Below are 15,106 nucleotides of genomic sequence, written 5' to 3' on the forward strand. Positions count from 1 at the left end.
ACGCAACTCAACCATCTGTTACTCAGTCAATTCTTAAGGTAGAGACTTCTTATTCAGGATTCTGTTTATGTCTACCCCAAAGACAACGTGTGTGAAGCAAGAGCTTCCTGTGACAACCGGAAGTGGTTAAAACACCCAAGAGCTATTGTCATATTACGTGCGCATAGTGAAAATCACGCAACTCAACCATCTGTTACTCAGTCAATTCTTAAGGTAGAGACTTCTTATTCAGGATTCTGTTTATGTCTACCCCAAAGACAACGTGTGTTGAGTAAGAACTTCCTGTGACAACGGGAAGTGGTTAAAACAGCCTAGAGCTATTGTCATATGGACAACCTGCATATAGTGAAAATCACGCAACTCAACCATCTGTCATTCAGTCAATTCTTAAGGTAGAAGCTTCTTATTCAGGATTCTGTTTATGTCTACCCCAAAGACAACGTGTGTGAAGCAAGAGCTTCCTGTGACAACCGGAAGTGGTTAAAAACACCCAAGAGCTATTGTCATATTTCGTGAGCATAGTGAAAATCACGCAACTCAACCATCTGTTACTCAGTCAATTCTTAAGGTAGAGACTTCTTATTCAGGATTCTGTTTATGTCTACCCCAAAGACAACGTGTGTGAAGCAAGAGCTTCCTGTGACAACCGGAAGTGGTTAAAACAGCCCTAGAGCTATTGTCATATTGCCACCTGCAGATAGTGAAAATCACGCAACTCAACCATCTGTTACTCAGTCAATTCTTAAGGTAGAGACTTCTTATTCAGGATTCTGTTTATGTCTACCCCAAAGACAACGTGTGTGAAGCAAGAGCTTCCTGTGACAACCGGAAGTGGTTAAAACACCCAAGAGCTATTGTCATATTACGTGAGCATAGTGAAAATCACGCAACTCAACCATCTGTTACTCAGTCAATTCTTAAGGTAGAGACTTCTTATTCAGGATTCTGTTTATGTCTACCCCAAAGACAACGTGTGTGAAGCAAGAGCTTCCTGTGACAACCGGAAGTGGTTAAAACACCCAAGAGCTATTGTCATATTACGTGCGCATAGTGAAAATCACGCAACTCAACCATCTGTTACTCAGTCAATTCTTAAGGTAGAGACTTCTTATTCAGGATTCTGTTTATGTCTACCCCAAAGACAACGTGTGTTGAGTAAGAACTTCCTGTGACAACGGGAAGTGGTTAAAACAGCCTAGAGCTATTGTCATATGGACAACCTGCATATAGTGAAAATCACGCAACTCAACCATCTGTTACTCAGTCAATTCTTAAGGTAGAGACTTCTTATTCAGGATTCTGTTTATGTCTACCCCAAAGACAACGTGTGTGAAGCAAGAGCTTCCTGTGACAACCGGAAGTGGTTAAAAACACCCAAGAGCTATTGTCATATTACGTGCACATAGTGAAAATCACGCAACTCAACCATCTGTTACTCAGTCAATTCTTAAGGTAGAGACTTCTTATTCAGGATTCTGTTTATGTCTACCCCAAAGACAACGTGTGTGAAGTAAGAACTTCCTGTGACAACGGGAAGTGGTTAAAACAGCCTAGAGCTATTGTCATATGGACACCTGCATATAGTGAAAATCACGCAACTCAACCATCTGTTACTCAGTCAATTCTTAAGGTAGAGACTTCTTATTCAGGATTCTGTTTATGTCTACCCCAAAGACAACGTGTGTGAAGCAAGAGCTTCCTGTGACAACCGGAAGTGGTTAAAAACACCCAAGAGCTATTGTCATATTACGTGCGCATAGTGAAAATCACGCAACTCAACCATCTGTTACTCAGTCAATTCTTAAGGTAGAGACTTCTTATTCAGGATTCTGTTTATGTCTACCCCAAAGACAACGTGTGTTGAAGTAAGAAGCTTCCTGTGACAACCGGAAGTGGTTAAAACAGCCTAGAGCTATTGTCATATTGACACCTGCATATAGTGAAAATCACGCAACTCAACCATCTGTTACTCAGTCAATTCTTAAGGTAGAGACTTCTTATTCAGGATTCTGTTTATGTCTACCCCAAAGACAACGTGTGTGAAGCAAGAGCTTCCTGTGACAACCGGAAGTGGTTAAAAAACAGCCTAGAGCTATTGTCATATTGCCACCTGCAGATAGTGAAAATCACGCAACTCAACCATCTGTTACTCAGTCAATTCTTAAGGTAGAGACTTCTTATTCAGGATTCTGTTTATGTCTACCCCAAAGACAACGTGTGTGAAGCAAGAGCTTCCTGTGACAACCGGAAGTGGTTAAAATCACCCAAGAGCTATTGTCATATTACGTGCGCATAGTGAAAATCACGCAACTCAACCATCTGTTACTCAGTCAATTCTTAAGGTAGAGACTTCTTATTCAGGATTCTGTTTATGTCTACCCCAAAGACAACGTGTGTGAAGCAAGAGCTTCCTGTGACAACCGGAAGTGGTTAAAAACACCCAAGAGCTATTGTCATATTACGTGAGCATAGTGAAAATCACGCAACTCAACCATCTGTTACTCAGTCAATTCTTAAGGTAGAGACTTCTTATTCAGGATTCTGTTTATGTCTACCCCAAAGACAACGTGTGTTGAGTAAGAACTTCCTGTGACAACGGGAAGTGGTTAAAACAGCCTAGAGCTATTGTCATATGGTCAACCTGCATATAGTGAAAATCACGCAACTCAACCATCTGTCATTCAGTCAATTCTTAAGGTAGAGGCTTCTTATTCAGGATTCTGTTTATGTCTACCCCAAAGACAACGTGTGTGAAGCAAGAGCTTCCTGTGACAACCGGAAGTGGTTAAAAACACCCAAGAGCTATTGTCATATTGCCACCTGCAGATAGTGAAAATCACGCAACTCAACCATCTGTTACTCAGTCAATTCTTAAGGTAGAGACTTCTTATTCAGGATTCTGTTTATGTCTACCCCAAAGACAACGTGTGTTGAGTAAGAACTTCCTGTGACAACGGGAAGTGGTTAAAACAGCCTAGAGCTATTGTCATATGGACAACCTGCATATAGTGAAAATCACGCAACTCAACCATCTGTCATTCAGTCAATTCTTAAGGTAGAGGCTTCTTATTCAGGATTCTGTTTATGTCTACCCCAAAGACAACGTGTGTGAAGCAAGAGCTTCCTGTGACAACCGGAAGTGGTTAAAATAGCCTAGAGCTATTGTCATATTGCCACCTGCAGATAGTGAAAATCACGCAACTCAACCATCTGTTACTCAGTCAATTCTTAAGGTAGAGACTTCTTATTCAGGATTCTGTTTATGTCTACCCCAAAGACAACGTGTGTGAAGCAAGAGCTTCCTGTGACAACCGGAAGTGGTTAAAAACACCCAAGAGCTATTGTCATATTGCCACCTGCAGATAGTGAAAATCACGCAACTCAACCATCTGTTACTCAGTCAATTCTTAAGGTAGAGACTTCTTATTCAGGATTCTGTTTATGTCTACCCCAAAGACAACGTGTGTGAAGCAAGAGCTTCCTGTGACAACCGGAAGTGGTTAAAATCACCCAAGAGCTATTGTCATATTACGTGCGCATAGTGAAAATCACGCAACTCAACCATCTGTTACTCAGTCAATTCTTAAGGTAGAGACTTCTTATTCAGGATTCTGTTTATGTCTACCCCAAAGACAACGTGTGTTGAGTAAGAACTTCCTGTGACAACGGGAAGTGGTTAAAACAGCCTAGAGCTATTGTCATATGGTCAACCTGCATATAGTGAAAATCACGCAACTCAACCATCTGTCATTCAGTCAATTCTTAAGGTAGAGGCTTCTTATTCAGGATTCTGTTTATGTCTACCCCAAAGACAACGTGTGTGAAGCAAGAGCTTCCTGTGACAACCGGAAGTGGTTAAAAACACCAAGAGCTATTGTCATATTACGTGCGCATAGTGAAAATCACGCAACTCAACCATCTGTTACTCAGTCAATTCTTAAGGTAGAGACTTCTTATTCAGGATTCTGTTTATGTCTACCCCAAAGACAACGTGTGTTGAGTAAGAACTTCCTGTGACAACGGGAAGTGGTTAAAACAGCCTAGAGCTATTGTCATATGGACAACCTGCATATAGTGAAAATCACGCAACTCAACCATCTGTCACTCAGTCAATTCTTAAGGTAGAGGCTTCTTATTCAGGATTCTGTTTATGTCTACCCCAAAGACAACGTGTGTGAAGCAAGAGCTTCCTGTGACAACCGGAAGTGGTTAAAAACACCCAAGAGCTATTGTCATATTGCCACCTGCAGATAGTGAAAATCACGCAACTCAACCATCTGTTACTCAGTCAATTCTTAAGGTAGAGACTTCTTATTCAGGATTCTGTTTATGTCTACCCCAAAGACAACGTGTGTGAAGCAAGAGCTTCCTGTGACAACCGGAAGTGGTTAAAAACACCCAAGAGCTATTGTCATATTACGTGCACATAGTGAAAATCACGCAACTCAACCATCTGTTACTCAGTCAATTCTTAAGGTAGAGACTTCTTATTCAGGATTCTGTTTATGTCTACCCCAAAGACAACGTGTGTTGAGTAAGAACTTCCTGTGACAACGGGAAGTGGTTAAAACAGCCTAGAGCTATTGTCATATGGACAACCTGCATATAGTGAAAATCACGCAACTCAACCATCTGTCATTCAGTCAATTCTTAAGGTAGAGGCTTCTTATTCAGGATTCTGTTTATGTCTACCCCAAAGACAACGTGTGTGAAGCAAGAGCTTCCTGTGACAACCGGAAGTGGTTAAAAATAGCCTAGAGCTATTGTCATATTGCCACCTGCAGATAGTGAAAATCACGCAACTCAACCATCTGTTACTCAGTCAATTCTTAAGGTAGAGACTTCTTATTCAGGATTCTGTTTATGTCTACCCCAAAGACAACGTGTGTGAAGCAAGAGTTCCTGTGACAACCGGAAGTGGTTAAAATCACCCAAGAGCTATTGTCATATTACGTGCGCATAGTGAAAATCACGCAACTCAACCATCTGTTACTCAGTCAATTCTTAAGGTAGAGACTTCTTATTCAGGATTCTGTTTATGTCTACCCCAAAGACAACGTGTGTGAAGCAAGAGCTTCCTGTGACAACCGGAAGTGGTTAAAAACACCCAAGAGCTATTGTCATATTACGTGCGCATTGTGAAAATCACGCAACTCAACCATCTGTTACTCAGTCAATTCTTAAGGTAGAGACTTCTTATTCAGGATTCTGTTTATGTCTACCCCAAAGACAACGTGTGTGAAGCAAGAGCTTCCTGTGACAACCGGAAGTGGTTAAAAACACCCAAGAGCTATTGTCATATTGCCACCTGCAGATAGTGAAAATCACTCAACTCAACCATGTGTCATTCAGTCAATTCTTAAGGTAGAGACTTCATATTCAGGATTCTGTATATGCCTACCCCAAAGACAACGTGTGTCTATTCTTTTTGCAAAAAAACCAAAAACACACACACACAATTTGGCCATAGGTACATAGTGTGGGGCTTAGAGGCTTATAACGCCTTCAATAGTTACTTTCATTCAAACGATTCAAGAACCGTCAGACCTAGAGCTCCGAAATTTTAGAAACCTGTTCTAGAGCTCAAGTCGATAGTGCACGGTGATTTATGGGGCTCTAGAAGGTTCTCTGACCGAGAAACCGCCTCGTACATTTGCAATATTTTCAATTCATTTTGAATATCACGGACATGGCGACATGTAGAAATGTCCCAGATTCGCAAGACTAGGTGCATTGAAACCGCCTCGGCCCATAGAGACGGACCCCAATGTCTCTGTCCGATAGCTCATTCAGGGACCCCGTAGTAACGCCCTGAAAAAGTGGATTTTCAGCACCAATTAAGGCCATTGCTCGGGCACCGAATGACCTATCGAGCCAAAACTTGGGATTCGGGGTCGCCTCACATAGGCCTACACATAATGTCAGAGCTGGACCCGCAGCTATAACGTAACTATGTGTTTTATGTTTTTTATGGTTAAAATTGAAAGCACTGTGAATTATGGGCCTTCTCTGACATATGTGATAGTTGGCTTCTATACGAGTTGGAAAAAGTGGATTTGGTGTCAGATGCTATCAGTTTGGTGTCAAAATGACATCTAATTGACTGATGGACGCTGACTGCTGGGTGACGAGCAATGGAGAGGAACCACAGTCACTGCCCAGCCATCCCGAGTTCATCGAGCCAGTCAATAATGCATTTCTGCAGTATTTTTGAGCATGCCTAAATTCGTGATGCTAAATGCCCATTGAATCATATTGCAAACGTAACGCGCAATATTGCAAATGTAACGCGCATTTGCAATATGATTCAACAGCAAAAAATATCACCAAAGTTGACATGATGAAATCAACACAACGAGCGATGGAGAGGAACCACAGTCACTGCACGGCCATCTCGAGATCATCGGGCCAGTCAATTATGCATTCTGAGCATGTCAAATTCGTTAAAAATGTTAAAAGCAACAGAGTCCCACTTCTCCCTCATCATACATGACAAGTAGACCATCTGCGTTGATTCATGGCTTAACATAGGGATATATATCATTTGGGCAGTATAAATGCCATTTGGACCATGGTTCACTGACTTTTGGGTTTGGAAACCGACTTCCTATGATCTTACATGGCAAACGGACAAACATACTGATTTGGCACATTCAATACTTTCATACATGTATAATTGACAAAAAAAGAATTGGACATTTCATTTGCACATTTCTAATGGCATTTGGCAAAAAATATAAATATGTCACTTTTGACTTCCTATGAAATCATATTCCAAATGCACAAATCATATGCCTTATGCACAAGCAAATATGTCACTTTTGACTTCCTATGAAATCATATTCCAAATGCACAAACCATATGCCTTATGCACAAGCAAAAACAACCCAAAAAATTATGTCAATAAAATATGTCAAAAGTATGTCCATACAGCTCTTATACATGTGTAATTGACATAAAAATTAAAAAAAAATCGAAAAACGGTCCAGAAACCACTTTTTTACAAGGTGCTAAGTTTTCAAAAAAAAATCATTTTATCAAAATCTGAGACTTGGGTAAGAATTGGGTATCATTTGCTGTATGAAAATCCAAGGTGGAGCACGCTCGCCATCTAAAGGAAATTTGGGGTGTTACAATTGGCAATTGCCATAGGAATATTGCAATATGATTGGCCCGGAGATGGGCCGCTTTGGGTGGTTTTTGCAATCATGTGTATGATTCGTGCTATGCCAATATGTTCCCATGTTATTTTGTCCAAATCAGGGGGGTATTCCCTTACTGTAAATCAGTAAAATCTTTTCAGTTGTTGCGTGTTGCATATATATTTTGTTCAGTATGGTAAATAATGGCTACTTCTGAGAAAGTATTAAAACTTCTTAGGGCTAGGGGGCAGTATCCTGAATTTCTGCCTGACTGACGTGCCCAAAGCAAACTGCCTGTTACTCAGGCCAAGAAGCTAGGAAATGCATATAATTGGTAGAATTTGATAGAAAACACTTTGAAGTTTCTAAACTGTTAACATAATGTCTGTGAGTATAACAGAATTGATATGGCAGGCAAAAATCAGAGGAAAATCCATCCAGAAACATATTTTTGGGGGGCGGTAACAGGCCTTTCCAATGCAAGTCTATGGGCCTACTTATAAAAATTATTCCCATATTGTAGTACCTATGGATTCCACTAGATGTCAACAGTCTTTATACAGGGTTTCAGGCTTGTTTCTTGAAAAACAAACAAGTAATAGTCGTTTCTTCCAAGGGAGCTCAACAGGAAAATTAGGCTTTTGTGCGCACGTGAATGAGGGCGCGCTCTTCGTTATTTTCCTTTCCTATTGAACACTGTTTTTTCCGTCTGAAATATTATAGTTTATTTACATATTAGGGTACCTGAGGATTGAATAGAAAAATTGTTTGACTTGTTTGGACGAAGTTTACCGGTAGCTTTTGGATTGCTTTGTATGCATGTTGAAGGAGTGGATTACTGAAATCAATGGCGCCAACTCAACTGACTTTTTTGGATATAAAGAAGGACTTTATAGAACAAAACAAACATTCATTGCGTAGCTGGGACCCTTGGGATTGCAAACAGAGGAAGATCTTCAAAGGTAAGTGATTTATTTAATCACTATTTGTGATTTTGTGAAGCCTGTGCTGGTTGAAAAAACATTTTTGATGTGGGGAGCTGTCGTCAGATAATCACATGGTATGCTTTTGCCATAAAGCCTTTTTGAAATCTGACAACGCAGTTGGATTAACAGGAAGTTAAGCTTTTAAATGATATAAGACACTTGTATGTTCATGAATGTTTAATATTATGACTTTGTCATTTGAATTTGGCGCTTTCCAATTTCACATGATGTTGTCGGAAGAGGGTATTACTGTCAAGAGGAGTGAAACAAGGTTGTCCACTATCGACATATCTATTTATTATGGCCATCAAAATGATAGCTATTAAAATCAGATCCAACAATAATATCAAGGGGATAGAAATCTGAGTCTTAAAAACAAAGGTGTCATTGTACGCTGAGGACTCATGCTTTCTTTTAAATCCACCGTTTTGATCCCATAGACAATCTAGATAATTTCTCTAACCTCTCTGGAATACAACTGAACTATGATAAGTGTACCATTATAAAATGGGATGGTTTTCAGAGATTGGTGGGAGTGGTTGAGGGTAGCTGAAGGGTGGTACGTAAAATAAATACAAATATATGACTAATGTAAAATATACTGTGTCTGTAATATGTGTATAGTACGTATAAGCTAGAAGTAGAAGCCTAAGTATTGTAGTCCATTAATTTGCTCAAATTAGGGAGGGGTGGTAGGGTTATGGGAAATTAATAAACTAAAATGTTTGTAAAAAAATGTATGAGGGATTGGAAATAATGCAGACATTACATTGAAAAAACCCACATTCTATCTGCAATATTAAAGCTGATCTACCCCTAAAAATAACAAATAGATGGTCATGAAGGAAAGGAGACAAGTAAAGGAGAAGAGGAGACTATTAAAGGAGATTTCTGAAGAATGGCTCCATAGCTCAGTGGTTAGAGCACTGGTCTTGTAAACCAGTTGTCGAGAGTTTGATTCTCACTGGGGCCTTGATTTTGACTCTACCCTCTGTGACATTCATCTGAAACTTTACACAGTGCTGCACAGGGTGGGAGTTACCATTTCTCTCGCTCTATACAGCAGAAAGTTCAAAATGTGACAACAAACTGACAATATCGCAATATACATATTGATATACATATATACATATTGAAAAACAAACAAGTAATAGTAGTTTCTTCCATGTGAGCTCAACAGGAAAATTAGGCTTTTGTGGGCACATGAATGAGGGCACGCTCTTCGTTATTTTCCTTTCCTATTGAACACCGTTCTTTCCGTCTGAAATATTATAGTTTATTTACATATTAGGGTACCTGAGGATTGAATAGAAAAATTGTTTGACTCTTTTGGACGAAGTTTACCGGTAACTATTGGATTGCTTTGTATGCATGTTGAAGGAGTGGATTACTGAAATCAATGGCGCCAACTCAACTGACTTTTTCGGATATAAAGAAGGACTTTATCGAACAAAACAAACATTCATTGCGTAGCTGGGACCCTTGGGATTGCAAACAGAGGAAGATCTTCAAAGGTAAGTGATTTATTTAATCGCTATTTGTGATTTTGTGAAGCCTGTGCTGGTTGAAAAAAATATTTTTGATGTGGGGAGCTGTCGTCAGATAATCACATGGTATGCTTTTGCCATAAAGCCTTTTTGAAATCTGACAACGCAGTTGGATTAACAGGAAGTTAAGCTTTTAAATTATATAAGACACTTGTATGTTCATGAATGTTTAATATTATGACTTTGTCATTTGAATTTGGCGCTTTCCAATTTCACCGGATGTTGTCGGAAGAGGGTATTACTGTCAAGAGGAGTGAAACAAGGTTGTCCACTATCGACATATCTATTTATTATGGCCATCAAAATGATAGCTATTAAAATCAGATCCAACAATAATATCAAGGGGATAGAAATCTGAGTCTTAAAAACAAAGGTGTCATTGTACGCTGAGGACTCATGCTTTCTTTTAAATCCACCGTTTTGATCCCATAGACAATCTAGATAATTTCTCTAACCTCTCTGGAATACAAATGAACTATGATAAGTGTACCATTATAAAATGGGATGGTTTTCAGAGATTGGTGGGAGTGGTTGAGGGTAGCTGAAGGGTGGTATGTAAAATAAATAGAAAATTCTGACTAATGTAAAATATACTGTGTCTGTAATATGTGTATAGTATGTATAAGCTAGAAGTAGAAGCCTAAGTATTGTTGTCCATTAATTTACTCAAATTAGGGAAGGGTGGTAGGGTTATGGGAAAATAATAAACTAAAATGTTTGTAAAAAAATGTTTGAGGGATTGGAAATAATGCAGACATTACATTGAAAAAACCCACATTCTATCTGCAATATTAAAGCTGATCTACCCCTAAAAATAACAAATAGATGGTCATGAAGGAAAGGAGACAAGTAAAGGAGGAGAGGAGACTATTAAAGGAGATTTCTGAAGAATGGCTCCATAGCTCAGTGGTTAGAGCACTGGTCTTGTAAACCAGGGGTCGTGAGTTCGATTCTCACTGGGGCCTCGATTTTGACTCTACCCTCTGTGACATTCATCTGAAACTTTACACAGTGCTGCACAGGGTGGGAGTTACCATTTCTCTCGCTCTATACAGCAGAAAGTTCAAAATGTGACAACAAACTGACAATATCGCCCTGCAAAAATAATTCTCCCTGTATTATTACTGTAAGAGACATTGCCAAACAAACTAACGATACCATTTCACGTTTGCCGATTCTGTCCTGGGCCGCCCATCATGATTAAAAAAGGGCTGAAACTAGAGACAGGAGTAGCAGAGGTCATGTAAACCAGTGATGCATGTTGAAAGAATAACAACATTAACCTGTTTGGGATAGGGGGCAGTATTGAGAATTTGGAAAAAATATGTGCCCATTTTTAACTGCCTCCTACACCAACTCAGAAGCTAGAATATGCATATTATTGTTCAGGTTTGGATAGAAAACACCCTAAAGTTTCTAAAACTGTTTGAATGGTGTCTGTGAGTATAACAGAACTCCTATGGCAGGCAAAAACCTGACAAGGTTTCATGCAGGAAGTGGCCTGTCTGACAAGGAGTCGTGCGTCTTGCATCTGTTTATTGAAAAGTAAGGATCTTAGCTGTAACGTGACAATTCCTAGGGCTCCAATAGGCTCTCAGAACCCGGGAAAAACCTGAACGATGATGAGGCGGCCTCTGGCTGAAACAGATTATCGCCTTTGGTAAGTTGCCGATCAGAGGACCATTGAATGAGGCGCGTGCACGAATTGCCCCGTGGAGAAATTTCATTCGGCTGTTTAGGCTCATTGCAGATTCCCGGTCGGAATATTATCGCTTTTCTACGAGATAAATGGCATAAAAATTGGTTGACATGCGGTTGACATGCTTCGAAGTACGGTAATGGAATATTTAGACATTTTTTGTCACGCCATGCGCCATGCGCACGACCGTGATGTAGCATTCTGATAGTGTCTAGAACTCACGAACAAAACGTTGCTGTTTGGATATAACGATGGATTATTTGGGACCAAACCTACATTTGTTATTGAAGTAGAAGTCCTGGGAGTGTATTCTGACGAAGAACAGGAAAGGTAATAACATTTTTCTTATAGTAAATGTGATTTTGGTGAAGGCTGAACTGGGTGGGTGTCTAAATAGCTAGCCCGTGATGGCTGGGCTATGTACTTAGAATATTGCAAAATGTGCTTCATCCGAAAAGCTATTTTAAAATCGGACATATCGAGTGCATAGAGGAGTAATGTATCTATAATTCTTCAAATAATTGTTATGCTTTATGTGAACGTTTATCGTGAGTAATTTAGCAAACTGTTAGTAAATTCCCCGGAAGTTTGCGGGGGGTATGCTTTTTCTGAACGTCACATGCTAATGTAAAAAGCTGTTTTTTGATATAAATATGAACTTGATTGAACAGACATGCATGTATTGTATAACATAATGTCCTAGGTGTGTCATCTGATGAAGATCATAAAAGGTTAGTGCTGCATTTAGCTGTGGTTTGGATTTATGTGACATTATATGCTAGGTTGAAAAATGGGTGTCTGATTATTTCTGGCTGGGCACTCTCCTGACATAATCGAATGTTTTGCTTTCGTTGTAAAGCCTTTTTGAAATCGGACAGTGTGGTTAGATTAAGGAGAGTCTTGTCTTTAAATAGCTGTAAAATAGTCATATGTTTGAGAAATTGAAGTAATAGTATTTCAAACGATTCAAAAATTGCGCCACTGAATTCAGGTGGCTGTTACGTAGGTGGGACGAATTCGTCCCACATGCGCCATAGAGGTTAACTTGAATTTTTCCTTATATTAACTGTAACTCAGTAAAATCTTTTCAGTTGTTGCGTGTTGCATATATATTTTGTTCAGTATGGTAAATAATGGCTACTTCTGAGAAAGTATTAAAACTTCTTAGGGCTAGGGGGCAGTATCCTGAATTTCTGCCTGACTGACGTGCCCAATTCAAACTGCCTGTTACTCAGGCCCAGAAGCTAGGAAATGCATATAATTGGTAGAATTTGATAGAAAACACTTTGAAGTTTCTAAACTGTTAAAATAATGTCTGTGAGTATAACAGAATTGATATGGCAGGCAAAAACGCGAGGAAAATCCATCAAGAAATATATTTAAAATGGGATGGTTTTCAATCTGCAATGAGCCTAAACAGCCGAATGAAATTTCTCCACGGGGCAATTCGTGCACGCACCTCATTCAATGGTCCTCTGATCGGCCACTTACCAAAGGCGATAATCTGTTTCAGCCAGAGGCCGCCTCGTCATCGTTCAGGTTTTTCCCGGGTTCTGAGAGCCTATTGGAGCCCTAGGAATTGTCACGTTACAGCTAAGATCCTTACTTTTCAATAAACAGATGCAAGACGCACGACTCCTTGTCAGACAGGCCACTTCCTGCATGAAACCTTGTCAGGTTTTTGCCTACCATAGGAGTTCTGTTATACTCACAGACACCATTCAAACAGTTTTAGAAACTTTAGGGTGTTTTCTATCCAAACCTGAACAATAGTATGCATATTCTAGCTTCTGAGTTGGTGTAGGAGGCAGTTAAAAATGGGCACATATTTTTTCCAAATTCTCAATACTGCCCCCTATCACAAACAGGTTAATGTTGTTATTCTTTCAACATGCATCACTGGTTTACATGACCTCTGCTACTCCTGTCTCTAGTTTCAGCCCTTTTTTAATCATGATGGGCGGCCCAGGACAGAATCGGCAAACGTGGAATGGTATCGTTAGTTTGTTTGGCAATGTCTCTTACAGTAATAATACAGGGAGAATTATTTTTGCAGGGCGATATTGTCAGTTTGTTGTCACATTTTGAACTTTCTGCTGTATAGAGCGAGAGAAATGGTAACTCCCACCCTGTGCAGCACTGTGTAAAGTTTCAGATGAATGTCACAGAGGGTAGAGTCAAAATCAAGGACCCAAGGAAAAAATCTAACTCACGACCCCTGGTTTACAAGACCAGTGTTCTAACCACTGAGCTATGGAGCCATTCTTCAGAGATCTCCTTTAATAGTCTCCTCTCCTCCTTTACTTGTCTCCTTTCCTTCATGACCATCTATTTGTTATTTTTAGGGGTAGATCAGCTTTAATATTGCAGATAGAATGTGGGTTTTTTCAATGTAATGTCTGCATTATTTCCAATCCCTCATACATTTTTTTACAAACATTTTAGTTTATTATTTTCCCATAACCCTACCACCCTTCCCTAATTTGAGTAAATTAATGGACAACAATACTTAGGCTTCTACTTCTAGCTTATACGTACTATACACATATTACAGACACAGTATATTTTACATTAGTCATATATTTGTATTTATTTTACATACCACCCTTCAGCTACCCTCAACCACTCCCACCAATCTCTGAAAACCATCCCATTTTATAATGGTACACTTATCATAGTTCAGTTGTATTCCAGAGAGGTTAGAGAAATTATCTAGATTGTCTATTGGATCAAAACGGTGGATTTAAAAGAAAGCATGAGTCCTCAGCGTACAATGACACCTTTGTTTTTAAGACTCAGATTTCTATCCCCTTGATATTATTGTTGGATCTGATTTTAATAGCTATCATTTTGATGGCCATAATAAATGGATATGTCGATAGTGGACAACCTTGTTTCACTCCTCTTGACAGTAATACCCTCTTCCGACAACATCCGGTGAAATTGGAAAGCGCCAAATTCAAATGACAAAGTCATAATATTAAACATTCATGAACATGCAAGTCTTATATCATTTAAAAGCTTAACTTCCTGTTAATCCAACTGCGTTGTCGGATTTCAAAAAGGCTTTATGGCAAAAGCATACCATGTGATTATCTGATGACAGCTCCCCACATCAAAAATATTTTTTAAACCAGCACAGGCTTCACAAAATCGCAAATAGCGATTAACCTGTTATGGCTGGGGGCAGTATTTTCACGGCCGGATAAAAAACGTACCCGATTTAATCTGATTATTTCTCCTGCCCAGAAACTAGAATATGCATATAATTATTGGCTTTGGATAGAAAACACCCTAAAGTTTCTAAAACTGTTTGAATGGTGTCTGTGAGTATAACAGAACTCATATGGCAGGCAAAAACCTGAGAAGATTCCAAACAGGAAGTACCCTCTCTGACCATTCCTTGAGCTTCTTGGCTCTGTTTAAAGAAAATGTAGGATCTTTGCTGTAACGTGACACTTCCTTCGGCTCCCATAGGCTCTCAGAACCCGGGAAAAAGCTGAATGATGTAATTCCACCTGCTGGCTGAAAAACTTTAGCGCGTTTGGATGGTGGTCGATCAGAGGGCCATCAGACTGAAGCTCGTGCACGAGGGGATCCCATGCTTTTACTTTTGCTCTCTTTGTACTAAAAAACGATTTCCCGGTCGGAATATTATCGTTTTTTTTAAGAGAAAAATTGCATAAAAATTGATTTTAAACAGCAGTTGACATGCTTCGAAGTACGGTAATG

At 39.5% G+C, this 15,106-nt stretch overlaps 2 non-coding genes across 2 annotated transcripts; both read left to right on the forward strand.

Annotated features, from left to right (window-relative positions):
• Positions 1-9,028: 9,028 nt before the first annotated feature.
• On the forward strand, positions 9,029-9,101 carry trnat-ugu (transfer RNA threonine (anticodon UGU)). The gene has a single exon. It is a non-coding gene; the product is annotated as a tRNA-Thr (tRNA).
• Positions 9,102-10,567: 1,466 nt separating this feature from the next.
• Positions 10,568-10,640, forward strand: trnat-ugu (transfer RNA threonine (anticodon UGU)). Its single transcript has one exon. It is a non-coding gene; the product is annotated as a tRNA-Thr (tRNA).
• The last annotated feature ends 4,466 nt before the right edge of the window (positions 10,641-15,106 follow it).

Source organism: Salmo trutta, chromosome 37 (genome assembly GCF_901001165.1).
Source record: "Salmo trutta chromosome 37, fSalTru1.1, whole genome shotgun sequence".
NCBI classification, from domain to species: Eukaryota; Metazoa; Chordata; class Actinopteri; order Salmoniformes; family Salmonidae; genus Salmo; species Salmo trutta.